This window comes from Aulonocara stuartgranti, assembly GCF_965226115.1.
Source record: "Aulonocara stuartgranti genome assembly, chromosome: 3".
In the NCBI taxonomy this organism is placed as follows: Eukaryota; Metazoa; Chordata; class Actinopteri; order Cichliformes; family Cichlidae; genus Aulonocara; species Aulonocara stuartgranti.
The window spans coordinates 9,855,895-9,871,613 of NC_138941.1; the positions used below are offsets into that span (position 1 = coordinate 9,855,895).

At 41.9% G+C, this 15,719-nt stretch overlaps 2 long non-coding RNA genes across 4 annotated transcripts in view; one reads left to right on the forward strand and one right to left on the reverse strand.

The window, feature by feature from the left end:
- Positions 1-12,605, forward strand: part of LOC309702449 — a 71,513-nt gene extending 58,908 nt beyond the window's left edge. The window contains exons 1-3 of one of the 3 annotated variants that reach the window (XR_014275493.1): positions 7,314-7,332; positions 8,027-10,787; positions 10,955-12,605. This is a non-coding gene — a long non-coding RNA (uncharacterized lncRNA). Of the gene's footprint in view, positions 1-4,149; positions 7,333-8,026 lie in introns of those variants that run through there. The other 2 variants (XR_014275491.1, XR_014275492.1) reach the window with 2 other exon arrangements.
- Positions 1-15,719, reverse strand: part of LOC309702529 — a 103,632-nt gene that overhangs the window by 60,910 nt on the left and 27,003 nt on the right. The window lies entirely within an intron of this gene.

The window sequence follows — 15,719 nt, forward strand, 5'->3', positions numbered from 1 at the left end:
CCTGTATTTCAGAGTAAAGACTGAAGTGACAAATGGAAGCATGTTTAAAAAACACAATGTGAGAGAGACGTTGAGGTCCTTAGAAGTTACCCTGGGTTTTTCTGTCACCCTGCTAGATGTTACACACCTTGTTATTGTACTGATTTCTACTGCTGGACTACTCCTGCGGAGAGTAACAATACTCTTACTAATTAGCTCCCTTTCACACCTTTGGGGATATTTATTTTTGTGTTTGCAGCGCTGTGAGCCAGAACAGCGAGAGAAAAATCTGCAACAGCGACGAGCCGAATGCTTACGTGAATCGCAGCAGCTGCACATGTGCTACGCTGAATTAGAGGATATCTTTGCTCTGGATTTCTATTTCTACTTTTTCATTTCTATATGATTCTTCTTGCATCTAAACAAAGATGATTCAATTTGCTAAATGTTGATGGCTCTTCGTGCTCAGGTGTAAATGAGACGTAATATTTGCTCTTGGTTTGGTTCTCCTGTACAGAACCTTGCAGTACAACAGAAACCTAAAAACATTATTTGTAGTTGTTATTCTTAGTTGTTCTGCTGCCTAAATACCACAGGGTCTGATTATGAAGTTATTGAGCTGCACATACTTTACGACCTGCTTAAGTTCGAGGTCACAGCGTCTGTAGAGCAGCTGGAACATAATGAAGTCTACAAGGTTAAAGTTTTCTCTTCAGTTATTGTTCTTTCTGCTGCTTGGTTTGATGGATCTGAGAGCTTTTGTTTTTATTATTGTTATTATAATTTTCATTAATATTTTACTCTCTAGAAGCTTTAAAATAGTGTTTGTGTTTGAAAACATTGATTTAAGAATTGAACAGAAACATCTGTCCTTCTGAAAATCGCCCAAAGGCACGGAGACAAAGTCAAAGGATGCAACCTGTAACTTTCTCTTCCTTCATGTCAGGACCACCATCCATGATTTCATGTGGGAGTGACCCCCCACAGAGGGACAAAAGGACCCCCTGATGATCCTCTAATCGCCTGAGCCAAGGTGTGAAACTGGGTGTGGGCTCCAATCAGCCAGAGTTTCGGGTGTGTTCATTGTGAAATCTGGCCGCACCTTATCATGCGAATTCCTGAGGTCAGATGGCCCAGGATGTGAGTGGGCGTTAAGGCGTCTGGGAAGGGATCTCAAAACTGGATTATAGATGGCAGAGAGTTGGTGTCGTAAACCCCGCCTCTGTTCAAAGATGGTCGCTCACAGTGGACATAGATGCTTCTTTCACTCCTCTTTCAAACCATCTGTCCTCTCTGTCCAAAATGTGAACATTGGCATCCTCGAAAGAGTGTCCTTTATCCTTAAGATGCAGATGGACTGCTGAGTCTTGTCCTGTGGAGGTGGCTCTTCTATGTTGTGCCATGCGCTTGTGAAGTGGCTGTTTGGTCTCTCCGATGTAGAGGTCTGGGCATTCCTCACTGCACTGTACAGCATACACCACGTTGTTAAGTTTGTGTTTTGGCGTTTTGTCTTTCGGGTGAACCAGTTTGTGTCTGAGTGTGTTGCTGGGTCTGAAATGCACTGGGATGTCATGCTTGGAGAAAACTCTCCTGAGTTTTTCTGATACACCGGCTACATAGGGGATGACAATGTTGTTGCGTCTGTCTTTCTTATCCTCCCTCGCTGGTGTCTGATCTTCTTTTCTGTGCCTCTTTGCTGACTTTAAGTCAGCAAAGAGGCTCCTTTGACTACGATGACCTGGATGACTGAGAACCTTCACAGACACTTGTGGTCAAATAATGTGTCAATCACCTGTGAATCAAACTGTGTGTGGCTCAGTTCATGTCACAGTGTTGTTTAGTATATCTTCACTTGTCTCACTCTCCTTCTGTTCTGTCCATCAGGACGATCCTCAGCGCTTACACAGATCCTCCATCGATGTTGTAACTGTTGGCATGATGACATTGTATATAATTTGGATTATTTCTTTATCTTGTCAAGATCTATGTCATGATTGTAAATTGTTTAAGCTGTACATTACTGTTTGTTTTTTGTAGTCAACGTTTTGGTGCTTTGTGCTTTTATTTTGAAAGTCAAGTTCGCTTACAAGTTGCGCTAGAATAAAGGTTTTTAGTGGTTTTATTATAAAGGTTTTATTATTATATAATAATGATAATAATAATATCAATAACATTGAGGCACATTGTGTGGAGGAGGTTCAGTCATATCCTGATCATCCAGACAGATTTGATGTTTATCCTCAGCTGCTGTGTAGAAATGGTCTGACTGGTCGCTGTTACTGGGAGGTCGAGTGGAGAGGAAGCGTTTATATATCAGTGAGTTACAGAAGCATCAGAAGGAAAAGGAGGCAGTGATGACTGTGTGTTTGGAAACAATGATCAGTCCTGGAGTCTGTTCTGCTCTGATGATGGTCCTGATTCTGTCAGGCACAATAACAGATCAACATCCATCTCCTCCTCCTCCTCCTCCTCCTCCTCCTCTGTCTCTAACAGAGCAGCAGTGTATGTGGACTGTCCTGCTGGCACTCTGTCCTTCTACAGAGTCTCCTCTGACACTCTGATCCACCTCCACACCTTCAACACCACATTCACTCAAACTCTTTATCCTGGGTTTATGTTTCCCTGGTCTCCTGGTTCCTCAGTGTCCCTGTGCTGAGTGGAGTGTAAAGAGTGTCTCCTGTTACAGAAACACTCTGACTGTTGAACAGATAGTTCAGTCTGTACATGTCTGTCTCTTTCACTCACAAACACGTTTTCAGATTCATGGATTCAATCAGTTGATGTTTGAAACTCTTCTAAATGATTCCTTGTAAACTTCTTCAGTCACAAACAAACAGGAAGTGATGTCACATGTGTTCCTGTCCACACAGCAGAATGAGTCTATTGCTGACAGTGATGTACAAACAGAGTGAGCATTTCTGAGGCCCAAAATAAACTAAGTAGTTCACTGAATGAACAATGGACTGTGAGCTCAGTTCCTTCATCATTAGTATGGATTATATATGTATATGTATTATATTAGTATCATATATATCAGGTGCTGCTGCTTTCAGTCATTGTGCAAATGTGCTGTTTGTAAGGTTGTAAAGCTGCAGTCAGCTGAGACTGAAGAAGTCACCTGATCAGTGAGCAAACGTTTCTGAAAAGGTCCAGATGAACAGAATCAACCTTTTGGGATCAGCCAGCAATGCAGCATCATTGTTGTTCAGCTTCAGAGGTTTGCAGGAATGAACTGATGACCAGAAACAGCTGCAAAGTCCAAGAAAATACCAGCTGGAGTTCAGCTGCATTTGAAGAAGTCAAAGAAAAGTAAGGATGGCAAAGGGCGACGTTTTCTTCCAAAGAGCTGCAAACATGGTCGACGCCTCATTAGAAGAATCATCTGGACATTTGTGAGGAACTCTAACCAAGAAAGCAACGTCACACAGATCCAACAGACAGTTTCCATGACTGCAAGTGTTGAGTGGAAAAATGCTACATTGCATTATTGCATCCTCTCACCACAGGAGGCGCTGTTGGCACCACTGATTGCTGATCAGCTGTTCTCTGATGATCTGATTGATACTGTGAATAACGGGACTCACTGAACTCTGTGACACAGTGAAGATTACAGAGTTTAACTTCAACATCTGACTGACGTCACACAGACAGAAGGATGAACCAGTGAGGCACAGAACACAGTTACTGGAGATACTGGATCAGCTCCATGTGAACCTCTGATGGAGAAGCTGCTGAGCCAGAGAAACATCAGGACATGACAGCAGCTGCACTTATCTAACAACATGTATCAGAGCTGATCTATGTTAGAGGATCTATCACAGCAGCTGAAGCCAAAGTCCAACACTGGATACCAGCTGAGCCTGTGCTGAGTGTAGTGTTACAGGAAAAGGGCAGAAACACTGGTAGCTCCCAGTGATGCTGACTGGGGCACAGAGCTGAATGATGCAGCATCAGGACACTGTTTCAGTCTGACTGACAGAGAAACCTGTAGCTGTATCTACATGTGAGGCAGAGGCCACACAAGCAGCTTTCTATGTTTCACAGTGACTGAGATCTTCAGTGGAGGTGGACATTGTGACCAGGAGATATTTTATTTTGTATTCTTATGATCACAGTTAGAATCAGAAGTATCAATCATTAATCATTTACCATTGTTGAATCTGTTGACAGTATAATCTTTTAATTATATCTGTGTTACTCTGAGCAAATATTAATGCACACTGACTGTTTATATAAAGTTGTTGCACTTTAGTGCAGTCACACCAGTCAGACCCACCAGTCCTGTTGGGCCCGGCCCGCCTGCGTGTAGTTCTGCACGTACGCCGGCCTGTAATCACATGCACGCACTTATGTAACACACACGCACGTTCACCTACACACTTAGTAATAATAGGAGGGTCGTCTGAGGACAGTTTTCTGATAGATACACTTTCACAAAATGCACAATGTACTACACACTTGTTTTTCTCTAACAACTGGCAGTTGATGTCCACATTAGGTAAACTCTCTGAACAGGCCCAAACTGTTATCATTTCCAGTAAGGTCTGACTGTGTGACGTCATCATGGCTTATATAAGGAGGGGGAGCTGTCCACTCTTTGGAGATCTGTGGCTGTACGCTTGTCTTCCCATGCTTCTGTCTTAGAAGTGTGTAATAAAATCACTATGTTTGTCACCTACACGGACTCGGCTGTTTTTCCTTCTTACCCAAACTGAACCAGACGCAACAACTTGGTGCCGAAACTCCGGTTGGGGAGGAAGGGAGCTTGCAGCTATCGTGTGGGTGACAAACAGGGGCGGAGGCCAGCAGCCTATCTGAGTGACGCCAGGCGACATAAGAAAAGGTGAGTGCCACCTGTTGATTTTTATCCAAAGGCGCTATATTGGAAGTTAAAACTAAATTTAATTAAATAATATTCACTCGGTCTGGGTTTCTGGCGTTGGTCCATAGTGATCTTGACTAATTAGTTTTAAAATAGGGCATAGTAGTCTGACTAAATTCATTGCTGTTCATTTTGGGGGTGAATTTTGAGTTAAGAAGTTATGTGTTTAAGTTAATACGGTTTAAGGTGTGTGGAAACAAATAAATACGGTTTAAGAGGTTTAAATGTGGGTTGACTGGGAATGCCAGCCAGTCAATCGGTAGTGTAGGGATAATTTGGTTTTAATTGGGTAGCAGAGACGGTCTCGGGCTTCAGATAAATGAAACTGGATGGCAGGGGTCCAACAGTGAGGCGTTTAAAACAAGTAAATTCGTTTAGGACTGAGAAGCTAGGCTCTCTAAGAATGCAGTTGTTCAGCAGGTGGCGCTGACACCTGACCGCGGACGCGTGGTTAGGCTTTTGCCCGGTTTTGGCCTCCCGCTGGGGACTTGGGACTCCCGGTTAATTGGCCAGGTAATCTATGAGTGATTGCCTTCTACTGCATTGATTGATTAAGAAGGTTAGACCTGGCTGCATCCTATCTAAACGTTGGGCACACTGAGCTTTAAGTAAAGCCAAAAGCGTGAACTGTGATGTGTCACATGGCCGGTGGAGCTCCGTGTTTTCCTGGCGGGGAAGTAGTTTTAAAAGTAATTAGAATTTAGTAATTTGACCGTTCTTCAAGGCGGCGTACTTGAAACGGTAATTGATCAGCAAGAGCCGGGCTCTGGGCTGAAAGATGCTTTTAAATTAGTCAAAGATTTAGGAACACCAGCAGAGAAATAGAGAAGTGAGATAAAGTTGTTCTGGCATATGGTGTTTTCTTAGGAATTCGAGCGCTATCGGGAGGGCGTTCCCGAGGCGTGTATTGACCAGCAAGGCTAGGCCTGGGCTATAGGTGCTTTTAAATTAGTCAAAAAGTTAGGTGTAACCTCTTGTGGCATATGACGTCTATGCGGGCCCGTGTGTATATAGATTATAAATTACCGGTGTGTGTAAATAAGTTGTATAAATCTGTTAGATCTGAAACTCCGGCTAAAGACTTCATCTCTAGTAAAAATCTTTTCTCTTCTCTCCCTCTTTCTCTCAGTTGGGATTCTGTGTGTGTATGTGTGCTGGAGAAAAATAAAAAAGGAAAAGGGTCTCTCTCTGTCTCTGTGAGAGAAAAAAGGTGGGGGCCGAGTGAGCCCGCGGGGCCGAGTGGGTCCGCGGGAGCGAGCGTGTATGCTGTATGAGGAAGAAGGGAGTGGGAAGGAGCGAGTGAAAAGAGTAACCGAGTATTTGGTGATTTTTTTATTATTTCAGAGGCTCTGGGTAAGAGTTTTGACTATATTGATTTAATTCTGTGGTTTTGGAGTTGGCGACTTTAGCTGTGAGAGTTGTGAAAAGAGCAGGTTTTTCTTTTGTTGTGATGTTAAGTATAAATTCAATAGACTGTGAGTAATTGGTGTTTTTCTGCCTATTGTGCTGCGTGGAAGACACAGAAGTGTAGAAATGTTTGTGGTTTATCTTTGTTTGACGTTTTATATAGAGTTGGTTGATTCAGGGTGATTTCTCCCGTTTAAGGGAGGAGTTGCATTGTGGTTATGTTAAAGCTTTGCTGTAGGGGTATGAGTGTGAATTTGTGCTGCCTTCGCATGTTTAAATGGATGCATAGAAGTTTGTGAGTGAGAAATTGTTATGGTGGGGTTTAAAGTAGTAAAGAGTCAAACAACGCCCACTGTTTTAAAAAGGCCCAAAACATCATGAAAGACACCTCACATCCTGGCCACTCCCTGTTCGAACTGTTGCCCTAAGACAGACGGTACAGGGCAATCAGAGCAAGGACTAATAGACTCAAACACAGCTGTTATCCAACTGCAATAACACATCTGAATACTACAAAATGTCCACCATGCCACTCTTGTGTTAATCTATGCATGGTCTGAAGCATGACTGTGGGAATACTTAGTATGTTAAGTATTCTATCTATTTTATTTATTGAATTTTATTGTTTTGTTTATATTTTGATATTGCTAGGGATGATGCAATGATCGGGGACCATTCTTAATTTCGTTGGTCTCATGACAATGACAATAAAGTTTTTGATTTTGATTCTGATTCTGAAATCAACCCTCCTCAAGAGTTCAATAATTTAGGCAGTTATGTTTATACAAATACTAAATGTATGTTTAGTGTCTTCATACAGGTGTTTTTTCTTAACCTGGAAACCTGAGTACGGCAGCAGAAGACGGGCCAAGCTTTGGCTAAAAATTCACGGCTGGACACCAGAGTTGTCCCCACCCCTCCCGGAAAAAAAAAAAAAAAAAAAAAAGAGGGAATGTAGTTTTAGGCAGGTTTTTCTCGCTGAACTGCTCTGGGTGCTGTGTCCCTGAATCTCACCAGTGTTAACCTCTGGCGGAAGACATGGAGAAAAGGAAAAGATGTTCCTGGTAAATGACCGAAACAAATAAAACCACACACAACCAGAGAAAGGTATGAGAAGTGTGAGGAATAGACACATGTGCGTGTTAGAGAAATGCCTCATTTGAGAAAAAGTTAAATTAACCCATACACTGCATTTCGTTGCCCTGTACCTGTGCATGTGCAATGACAATAAAGTGGAATTCTATTCCATTCTATATACAGACGTACCCATACATGCAATGAAGAAACAGCTTACATACATGTGCACGTACATGGAAGATTAAAGTAGCGACACTTAACATACACCTGTTTTTAAATGATATAGTTTATCCACTACTGACAAATAGACTCTCTGGGTTGCAGGACGACAACTTAACGTGAAAAGACAAAGACACTGGTCTGATGATTAAGTGAGGATACGACAAATTTAGTGGTTAAATTGGGATATGTTTTTGTTGATTGTTTGAGACAAATGACTACTGAATGGGAGAAAATTCCTTTTTAGGTTTCTAAACAGGATCTAAGAATTTTAACACGTACCTGTGTTGTCCTGTCAACTTGGGGGGTTATGAGTTGATTATGTGGTGAGAAAAAACAAAAAGGGGGGAAAGGAGACCTCGTTGTTTCTCGCCTCTCTGGATAACACAGCCAACACAACACAGCCAACACAACATCATTTTCCTGTTCGCCTGTTTTGTTTGTTTTTGTTTTTTCTGAAAGCCGAAGCTGACCTGGACTCCTACCCTCCCCTCTACCATCGTTGCCCTCTCCGCGACCATCTTTGACCCTTTGACCCCTGAAGGCCACAGCAGCTGGACTCACAACAACAACTTGAGGATGTCAATAGTGCTGCAAAAAAGCGATCTCATGCAGTAGAGACGGAGAGCACTAAACCTAAAGCCCGTTTCACTACACGGGGGAAATTCCCAGGCTGCGTCAGCTGACAGAGCTGTGACGAGACGCGCATTAAGCCCGGAGGAAAAGGGAGGGTGAGCAAAAGAATGCTGACCTCTGAGAAGAGCCGAACAGCAGAGCTTCAGAAGGCCGTGGAGCAAAGGAAAGACAACATAAATAGACTCTGATCTGACGTGGAAGGAAAAGACTCTGAGGTTTTTGCCCTCAGTAAGAGCTTAAGGCATCAGAGCAGAAACTGAGCATGGCTCCGGAGGAGCTGGCTGCTAATGGAACTCATCAGTCAGATGTGGAGTTTCACGTACAGGACTTGAAATCAGGCGGAAGCTTGCTGGAGCAGGAGGTCGTCAGTAAACCCTGAAAGAGCTACAGAAGCAAAAGGGTCAAGTTACAAGGAGAAGATGCAGGCAGCTGCAACAACGGATGAAAACAGACCCTAAGAGGAGGGGAGGACCCTAGGCCATGCTTCAGGCCGCTGGTTTACCTAAACTACAGAACAGGAAGGTGATGAACACAAACATACACCAACACACGAACACACACTTCTGCATGCGCCTACTTAGAATGAAGAGAAACACACACATGAACACTTATGCACTCGTTGAGGGAGTGAAAACTGATACATACCCATGCACTAAAATCAAAATGTTGATTTAATTTACTAAGAAGTGACACACAATGCTCCAGCTGCTGCAATGAAGAATGCTTTACTGACAAAGGCTCAATGCTGCACACAACAAAGTCAAATATAGAATATGCTATAATAATAAGCCCAGAGGGCATTTGTGTGGTCTGGGGAGCAGAGTCCAGAGCGGTTTGGTTATGAAAACGATGCCTGTGCGAGATATCTGGGGCTTAAGGCCTCGACTTAATTGTTTACTGTACACTAAAAAGAAAAGAAAACACTCTGAGCAGTGGTGCAGAGTGAAAACGAGGAATTAACAGTGTGAGTCTTATTTCAGAGCGCCACGTCATTGTGATGGAGATTTAATAAAGGAGGAACACACGGACAAAGAAGAAGAGAAGGGGGGACAGCCCTTGAGCACGATTGCCTGAGGCATTAAAGTTCTGTACTAAATTCTGGTTTCCAGTGTGAGAAAAGTCACGCAGTGCCAGTAGTAGAGCTAGGTTGAGTGATGATTCTAAATTACTGTAAGTAAATCATCGTACACCGTTCAAGTTTCATGATAACGGGGATCTAGACTGTGTTGAACCCTAGGCAATTTGAACAGGTAAAATTCGAGTGACCAAGTAGCAGTTGAATAAAAGTCATTGAATAAGTGTGGAAATAAACTGGCAGAATTAAGAGAATTAAAACATTTCAAGAGCTCAAATTACTTAATGGTTCAATGTTGTTTCACGAACGCAAAACATATAGGTTTAGGAATATGAAAAGGTTGAGGTGGTGTTGATTTGACTCTGTGTAGGTTTAGGTGGGTATTTTTATTGATGGGAAGAATATTCAGTGACAAGTCTCAAGACCCGGGCGTCTGCATTTTGTTTTTGTTATTTTTCATTTTATTTTGTTTTATATTTTGAACAGTGCACTGATTTTTGTTTGTGAATCTTTTCTTTAAGCAGATCTGCACATCGGAAATTACAAGCATTACACGTCGGCGAGAAAATTGTTGTAAGTGAGTTTCTCCGCATTGAAATGGGTTCTGGAGGAAACACTTGTGGGGACAATTAGAAACGAGAGTCCCTGTTTAAAAAAGGATTCAGCGAGGTAATCCAAATTCAAGTTCTTGTTTTCTTTTTGAGATGACGTCATTTTGCTGAGTGTGGAAACTAAATGCGACGACAGGTTTCACTATCAGCAAAGAATGGATGAATGGATGAAAGACTGGGAATAAAAACAAACGGACTGACTGGTAAAAGATGACAAGACTTGACCATGACTCAAGGTTAACCACCTCCACCTAGATAGGATAAAAGGGTGGATGAATTTATGTGTGTTTCTTTTTACAGGAGTAGAAGGATGACAAAATATTCGAGGATGAGTGAACCTGTAAATGCCATTTTTGTGTCTTGTGTTGCTTACAGAGGTAACTGCGCAGCGTTACCATTTACATTTTCTTCCCTACAGGGTTACAGTTTTAATGTTTTTCTATTACAGGATTTCTGGGCGGATGTGTGAAGAAACGGTGTTTATGGGTTAGGAGTTGGGGATGCTATTACACTGTATTCTGGTGAGAGTGTTGGGGGAGACACACCCTGTCTTGAAAACTGTGATTCTTTTACAGGAAATGTTTTTATAGCACCTATGGAATGAGGATGGCTGACTACGGTCAATGTGCTGCTAATGTTTGCTTTGCTTTGGTGAGAGGGGTGCAGTAGAAAACAGACAAGTGACATGAAAACAAGTAATAATAACAAATAACAAATTTGGGGACAGTTTGACCTAGAGCCCACTAACTGGCCATTAGGGGCTCTCTCTCTCTTGGAATAACATTGCCCAAAGGGTGAATAAAGCAAATTGTGGCAATAATAGTGATTTAATGATTGGAGAAATCCTGAACATGATACTTGTCTGTTGTGCTGAATCGTTTATTACTCTTATGATTTGCAGGTGGTTGTAAATAAGCTGTTTACTTTAACAGGTTTGCTTTCTAGCTGAATTGCAAAATACAACTAGAACGATTAATTGAGACTAATCGCAACTAACCGGAAACTGAGGAGGTTCTATATAAGGAAGAATTAAAACAGGTATAAAGTGCATTTGATCTTTAATTGCAGGTGGGACCATGAAGATTTTTTGGTACAGATTGCAGGTTGTTGCTCATTATTGAAGTGTGCTCATAAAGGTAAAAGCTATATAGGGGGTCTATCATTTGGTCTGTGTTTTAATAATTTAGGTATGGCAAAATTAAAGGTTTCTAGACAATTTAGGGAACGAGTGAGAAGCATAATTAGATGATCAGAAACTGAGTACTACACTCAAGTTAGAATTAAGAATGCCCAATTTGTTTGAGGTCTGTTGTTCATTTTTATACACACATTGCAAATGTGCTTATAAGGAGCTGGCACTTAGTCTGTGAAGGTCAAAAGCTTCATCCGACAACGGATCGGATTGATATATTGGAGCTATTGACTTCACGTGCAGAGTGTTAAGTGCATGCACGCTTACACACATAAGCATGGCATAGGATTGGAATAAACAAAGTCAACAACATTAGGTTAGGAGAGCCAGCGCAGGAGAGCTGTTGGCTTTCTGTCTCTTGCAGAGAAGGGAACAGACACCAGACGGGGACACGGAGATATGGGGACCCTTCACAGCAACTGGGGTCAAGTGTCATGGCCTTGGGGCTCCTTGATAAGATGGATCCCATAACCACAGCGATAACCAGGAAGGGGTTGGCGAAACCTAGGAACACCAGAGACCAACGTGGTTCGAGAGGCTTTTGGCAAAAAGGGGGACACGGCGGTGACAACGGACAACAAACACACAGATTTGTGTAGCGACTGAAGGGTGGTCTAACCCCGGAAGTCGAAGAAAGAAGAATCCGAGGGCGTTTCTTCACTCCAAGAGGAGGTGGTAAAGGGGCCTGAAGCGTGTCAGGCTGAAACTCGAGTCCGAAGCTAAAAGAACAGCTGGGTTGTGGGAAAATTGGAAAACAACGGAGGCGTTGGGATTGATAAGTGTCATAACGTGTTTGTTTGGTTTGGAAATACATCCTGGTGTGAGTTGGGCTGGCAAGCCAGCCCAAAGAGGAGGAATGTGACCAGGAGATATTTTATTTTGTATTCTTATGATCACAGTTATAATCAGAAGTATCAATCATTAATCATTTACCATTGTTGAACCAGTTGACAGAATAATCTTTGAACCATATCTATGTTAACATTAATCTACACAGATTATCAGTACTTTAATCAGTCTATTGTTGTTCGGTACTATTCATGTTATTTGCTTAAAGCTGTTTCACAGTTCTGTAATCACTCAGAAGCCTGTGGGTCTTGCTGGACCCTGCCTTGGTTCTATGTTCAGTTCTGCACGTACACAGGCCTTGAAAGTACATGCACGCTCTTATATAACACATGCATGTGTACACACACACTTAGTAAGAATAGGAGGGTTGTCTGAGGACAGTTTTCTGATAGATATACTTTCACAATAGACACGAATAGATATACACACCACACACTGGTTTTCTCTGAGTGCTGGGCTGAGTGGAAACATCTGGAGGCCTTATAAGGAGAACTTGTGGAGTGAGGGGAACTTCCTGAGATCTGAGAACTGACTGATACTTATCATGGGACTTGACGTCATCATTGTAATAAAAGCCTTGTGAGATGCTTGTTCGGGGGAGATCGGCTCTAAAAGGCTTGTGATGCTCATCTTCCCCATATGTACATATGTATAATAAAATCACTATTCTGACATCTACTGAGACCATGCAGTCGTTTGTCTCTTCCTCAAATTCGAACCCTGACACTTCTTATTGATAATTGGAGACCCATCTGTCTGCTCAATGATGACTATGAGATTAAGGCTTTAGTACTTGCTAACAGAATGAAAGAGTTCTTGGACACAATTATCGATGAGACACAATCAGGCTTTATGAGAAACAGACACCTTTCTAAGAACATGAGACTGGTTTTAGATCTACTTGATTACTCTGATTTGGTATCTGACTATAGCTTCATTCTCTTCCTGGATTTTTAAAAGGCTTTTGATACAATTGAACATCAATTTATTTTCCACTCTTTGGAAAAATTTGGCATTTTTCTGTAAAGCTATCAAAACCTTGTACACGAATGGCAATAGCTCAATTAAAATGATTAAGACTCCACCCCGAGATTTGACCTGTTATACAAGGAATCAGCACAGCTGATAAGGAGCTCATCATCAGCCAGCTAGCTGATGACACCACACTCTTCTTGAAGAATGCAAATCAAATCCGTCCAGCCCTTAGTGTTATTAGTGATTTCTCTGAGGCATGTTAATACTTTTAGCTATTTTATATCCATAAATCAATGGCGTGTCCAGCGGGGTGGCCAGTCTGGTTGGGGGGGTGGCCTGGGGGGGCACAGGCCACCCCCCCAACCAGACTGGCCACCCCAGGTGCCACCCCAAAGGTAAAACAATAAAATTCAATCAAATATCAAATGTCCGATTATGTTTTCACGGTGAAGCTCAGATATCCGAGTGTAAGTGAATGCAGCATCGGCTTCTGCGCTATGCGCATCACGTTAGCAAAGGTAGGCGAGCCAAGCACGAAGGACAACACTGCAGGAAACAATTTTTCGGTGAAAGAAAATGAGGACAGAATAAATGTCCCGGTAAGTAATATTAAGTTTGTTGAGTTTAGTAAACTTCGGTGAAATTAGAATCCCAAGGAAAAAATAACACTTAAAGAATTTTTGCAGCCGTCGAATATTTCAGACAGTATGCTACTGAGGGCAGCTAACATAAGAGTTATGAGTTATAAGATGCAGGTCGATGTGTAAAAATAACTCCGTTGTTTGGTGGTGGCTATGGCGGGGCTTCCACAGAGGCCAGCAGGTGGATGAGGGAAGGAGAGGCAGGAGGAGAGACTCGAGGCAGCCGCCAGTCCGAGTGTCAGGTGAACTGAACTTCAGGTAAGAAGTTATGACCTGCAGTCTATCTGGGTCAGATATAAACTAAGTTTAGGTGGAGTTTATTTTCGTTGTGCTGACTTTACCCTCAGTTGCAATAACTCGTACTGCGTTCTAGCCAGCTTGATGGAGTTTTTATACAGCTGGGTGGGTGCTATGATGTTATTGATAGTGAACTTTATTTTATTCATGCCAACGGCTCCTTAAAAAAATGGAATGGTCCCTCATTCAGAGAAAATATTACACGTTTCGTATTGAGCTGAGAAGAGGCGCAGTTTGTCCCGGACTTTAGCTAGAATGGAAAAAGACACAAAGCTGGAGTTATTCTGTCTTTACGCTGCACAGCTGCCTCTTCTTCTCCCATTCTCTCTCCTCTCTCTCCTGCTGCTACTTCAATCATGAAACTGATCAATGATCAGCTGATCGGCTTTTCTCTCTCATTTATTTATCGCCCACTTTGCTGGGTGATGTCGGTTTGTATATGTGGTGAGAGGGAAACATGCAGATGAAACCAGGAGATGTCCTTACTGAATCATCAGAGCTGAACAGGTGATGGAGAAACAGGTTTACCTTTTAGGTCACATGAATGAGTTGAAGGGAAGTTATGAACTGTTTCTGAGAGACAAACAACACCAGGATCCTTTTTTATGTAGCTGACAGCTGGTAACTGTGCAGGGGCGGGTCTAGCAAAGTGTTGCCAGGGGGCCAGGTAGGGCATTAACAGGGAGAGGGGGGCACAAAGAAATACTTTTCTTTCTTATTCTCATTTAAAATATCTAGCTTTTATTAAATAATTATCTAAATCTTACAACCAAAGTTTTTATCTGACGTAAAATGTATAGAAATCATACATATACCAACAAGACTGTACATCACTGTCACCACAGCGTTTGTTTTCATTCAAAGGCTTTATGGCTCTAATACCTGGTGGGCCGGTCTCTAGTCAAAATGCCCGATTTTCTGTACCGGTCCAGTCCTGCAGGTTAATACTGGCAGTGTCACCGTGCCAGCTGACTGTATTTCATCATCAGCCAGTGTTGTTCTTTATCAATATTACCAAAGTTTACCATAAGGCAGCATAGAAAGTATTTACTTGCTTTCAGGTTTCATTCAAATGTTAGTCTTTTCATTTGTTTCCCCACTTTTTCCCTGTTTCAAAATCAAACACCAGTTTGTGAGAAGATTATCTTCTTTTTTTAATAGGCAGATAAAGTTTTGCATTGGCATTGGCTAATTTGTCAATTGTTTGCTACAAATGTTCGTATTTTAATATTAAAAATGTTTTTGCCCAAAACATATGTGCAGTATATGTCAGTAAAAATACTATGCAAATATTGCTGTCCTTGAATGCTGAGTAAACACTGACAAAGCACTGATTGTATCTCTTGTACTTTATCAACGCACTATCTAAAAACTTTGCACCGGAGTGGTTAAAATCTCATTCTAATAAGAGTTAAAAGCGCATTCGGTTATTAGGTTTATAGGATTATTGAATTATGGTTAATGGTTGGTAGAATTTTTTTTAAACATTATCTGCCAATTACATCTGCCACCCTTCTCCAAATCTGTGCCCCTACCTGGCCCCCCCAACAAAAATTTTCTAGACACGCCACTGCCATAAATGTAAGTTTATTAATAAAACACCATATTTCTGCCGTTTTATAAGGATATGAATTGTACATACAATCAATTTCAGACTCAACCAACAAAAAGCCTCTCAGAACAATATTTATATTGTAACAGTTGCTATTGTAATGCAGTGTATCACCACATGGCGGCGCCTCCTGTCTCACGACTGGTGTCACCCCCTTTTTGTTCTTCTTCGAACTCCTCCTGTAATGGATGCTCCCGTGTGTACGCGGACTAGTGTGCTCTTTAGTAATGTGTGGTAGAGGTAGCACTTTTATTTTTGATATTGTAA